The sequence below is a fragment of the Wasmannia auropunctata genome, unplaced genomic scaffold (assembly GCF_000956235.1).
Source record: "Wasmannia auropunctata unplaced genomic scaffold, wasmannia.A_1.0 LD336071.1, whole genome shotgun sequence".
Lineage (NCBI taxonomy): Eukaryota > Metazoa > Arthropoda > Insecta > Hymenoptera > Formicidae > Wasmannia > Wasmannia auropunctata.
In genome coordinates, this window is record NW_012026819.1 from 793053 (window position 1) to 797150 (window position 4098).

Consider the following 4098-nt stretch of genomic DNA (forward strand, 5'->3'; position numbering starts at 1 on the left):
GTCTTTCCGTGGACTTATTTTGTCACAGAGATGAGTACACAAGGTCGCCTTATTTCACATTTGAATAATGTGTTCCACATGACTACACAACACAATTCTCGCCTCGCAAGGTCCATTCGTCAGACACGAGAGAGAGCCAATTGCATCGTGCAACTAGCCTTCGTTGCTTCTCGTGTATCCCACTCGACGCTTGATGCGAATGAATTTTCGTTTTCGGAGCGCGTTCAATGACGCTGACAAAACGTGGCTCGAATCGTGTAACTTCTCACAATGGATGATAAGTTTGCCGATTACTGGAATGTTGTTGTGCTCATGTAAGTAACTTAAGGCACGGTGCGTGCACGTGATCCGTCGCTGCGCTCGTGGAAGTTATTGCGTTCGCCCGAAACTTTTAAAAAATGTTAAAGTTTCTTGCTTGAATTGTTTAACACTCTTTTTGATTGTTCGGCTCGAAGGACCATTCTGTTACAACGATTATTATAGATAGATATTGCAACAACAAAAAAAGGGTTCTCCACTTCTTGCTCTTCTTTCACTCACACATTGAGGTGAGGGAGCTTTAGTCCAAATAGTGGAGAATGCAATGGTGGAGTAACAACCACTTCACTTGGACACTGGTTTCTTTTAATAACGAGACTGCAGTACTGTATAGCTTGATAATTTATTCTCTTGTACAATGCTTAAAGGCGACTGACTCTTACGACGCTCGAACGTATAGTGCTCGGCGAGGGCGAATTCCTCGCTCTCGAAATCGGCGTAAACAACAAGAGTGGTGGAAACAGTTCGCTTATACAGGCAGTTTTAAAAGTTAGCGAAATAATGTTCAAATTAAACACAGAGTGCAGTTTTCGTGGCTAAATATTGTAAAAATTATTATACACCAACATCCGTATTAGCTCGCATTGGCGTTACCTTACTACCTATTGTTGATTTGTGTTTCAAAACTGACGAATATACAGCGCGCAGTTTGCATGTGGCTGGATATTGTATAGTCTAGATGCGTTCAATTTAATGTTATTAAAGTGTTCCTTGTTGATTCTAGTTTTGAGCATTGTTTTTATCTGTCTTACATAGGATACATCGCAGTCCTTACATCATATCTTATAAATCCATTGTTATTTATTGTTGTCTCATTCCTCTTTATGTGCTTTAACAAATTTACTAAGATTATTTAAGCAATTTCTGTAATCGACTACGAACTCGTTTCTGTCCATCGTCGAAACAACACTTTCAGAGAACGTTTTTTATGTAATAGCTAAGCATTTCCTTTTATCTTGTTTGTCAGAAACATCGTCAATACTTCCTGGCACATTCGAACTATAATTCAATTTTGTGTGAATATATTTTTTTATTCTAATGTTCATTTTATTGAAAATCATGTGCAGAGGATATATATTGTCTAGTAATAAATTAATGACCAATTCCAAATTTTTCCGGTGGAACTTGGGGTGAGAAAGTAACAACGCTCCACCAAGTCATAAATTGTTCCAATTTTATGGCATAGTGGATGGGCAGAATGGTAACATAGATAACATCCCAAAAAAGTGTCTTTATGAAACCAGTTGAAAAGTAAGATATTGTTAGTTACAATCATTCTTAAGTCTAAAAACTAACAACGATCCCTTTCTAACTCTATTGTAAAGTGTAATCAGTGGTGGTAACTATTGAATGTGTGCAGGATAGCATTAACTTTGTCATTTGCCGCCGCTAAAAGTATGTCATCAATGTATCATTTATAAAAAGGTAGTTCTAATTGTAAGTTATTCAAAGCATGTATCTCCAAATCTTGTATGACGATATCAGCAATGGCAAGGGATAATCCCAATTCCATCGGGGTTCCAAACATCTGTTTATAAATTGTTTTATTAAAAATAAAAAATGTTGACGTTAAAACAAATTTTATTGCTGAAATAAACTCGTCTATTGGGATATTCGTGTTCATACTGATGTAATTCCATCTTTTGCCAATGCCGTCAAGAGCTAGATCTATAGGTACGAGTACGTTTGTGAATAGCTAGACGATGTCTAGTGACATTAAAATGTGTGAGTCTAGAATTATTTTGCCTGATAGCGATCTATATAAGTCAAAACTATTTTCAACATGCTCTAACGGGTGCGGTGGACTCTTAGAAATAATCTCATGTAGAAAGGCTGCTAATGGATAAAGAGCTGTTCAGATGGAAGAGAGAAATTATGATTCTAAAAGGAAATCTCCTTCTGTATTTTCGTACCCGTATGCTTTTGGCAACAGGCAATTACTTGTGACTTGCACGCAAAGAGTAGTACTTTTATTTGGTGTGTGATGTACTCTTTATCTAACCTTTTTTTTAAACGATCGTTTAAATTCTTCTCTAATTTTTTGATGGATCTCTCTTTTTTACTAAATATGTGTTAGTATCTTTCAACATTTCTTCCACACACGTTTTACTAGTATAGGTCTCCTTATCTATTGCGACCACTACGTTTCCTTTGTGCGAGTGAACAATATGTCCGGATTATTATTACAGAAGAGTGAAGTCGTTCTAAGCATTGAGACTGAGCATTGAATGTTTGTTAAACTTGAAATATATTAACTTATACCAACAATCAAAATTTTTTTGCTCGTCTATTGGCATAAACCAATTTACCTATTTTAAAAATACAAGCAGCAATCTTTATTAACACGATTTTGTATAAAATCAAACTATGAATACTTTAGTACTTTAAAGCACTTTATGCACTACATAAATGTCTGTAAAGACGACTCGTCATTCTCTTTGCTTATTAAATATTTAAATTAAGTGTATAAAAAATTAAAAATAAAAACTAGACCGTATAATTAATAATAATAAGTCAAGCTACACCGCTATATAATATTAAATTAATAAAAAATTTTATCTTTTTAAATTAATTTAATAATCGCAACAAACATGAATCTAGACACAACATACTTTTCTATCTAAAAAAGACATGACATCGATACTCACATTTCTCGAAATCTTCTCGAAATTTATTGTTGACTTTTCCGTGACGCCGATTGATTCTCTCACTGCGCTAACTTCGTGAGTGACTGTCATTGCATATTTTGATAATTGTACGAATCAAAGGGTTAATAATAATACAATGTAATTGTTGTTATCGTAAATAAAAAGTAAAGAAAAAGCTAATTAGCGCGCGAGAAGCACGCGCCTGTGATGTCTAGTACTTGAAAAAGTAGAAATGAAAGATATTAATGATATTTTGAATATACTAAATATTATAATTCTTTTCATAATCATTAATTAAATAATGTAATTTTATTATTGAAATTGTGGTCATAATTACTAGGACACGCATATATCGTCCATTCATAGTGCACAGTGGAGAACATAGTCGAATGTCAAGTGTTTGCTTAAGTGAGGTAGCAATATTTCTTGAAGAAAGTCAGATATAAACAATAGCAACCAACACATTCACACCAAGCGGTACTCCATACGCGAAATACATGAAAATTGCACAAACATTCAGACCCAAATAATTATTACTGTTATACATATTTAAAAAAAAAATAAAAGTGTGTCAAGTGTAACCGCGCTCCTTAAAAAAAAAACTTGTATTCAAATTAAATATAACTTTTTTAAAAGATAAAACTTAAATGGTATCCTTCTTTGTACTTTGATGTTAACTAACTTTATTTCGGTGATATGTATAAACTATTATCTCTATAAATGACTTGATATCAGTAAATAGCGTCAAGTTAACCCTTATGTGCACAACCGGGTACCCATGTATCCACCGCGCCATATTATTGCTCATAACTTGATTAAAAATTGAAATATCGATTTGTCCCTCCGGATCCCTCCGGATTATTTAACTCTTTTAGAATATAAAACCACTAACATAATTTTTTTTTTAATTTTTTTTAACCTAAACTACATGACTTTATTACATGTACATAATGGGCACAACCGGGTACCCGGGTATTCACTAGATGTAAAATAATGTTTTCACTTGGGAATTAATTAGTAACATTGATTAATATTGAATAACATTGATTAAAATACACGCTTCTATACGTTTGTGCCTCTCTGAGTCTCTGTATCAGTGTATCCTACTACTGAGATCGGAAGAGCACACGTC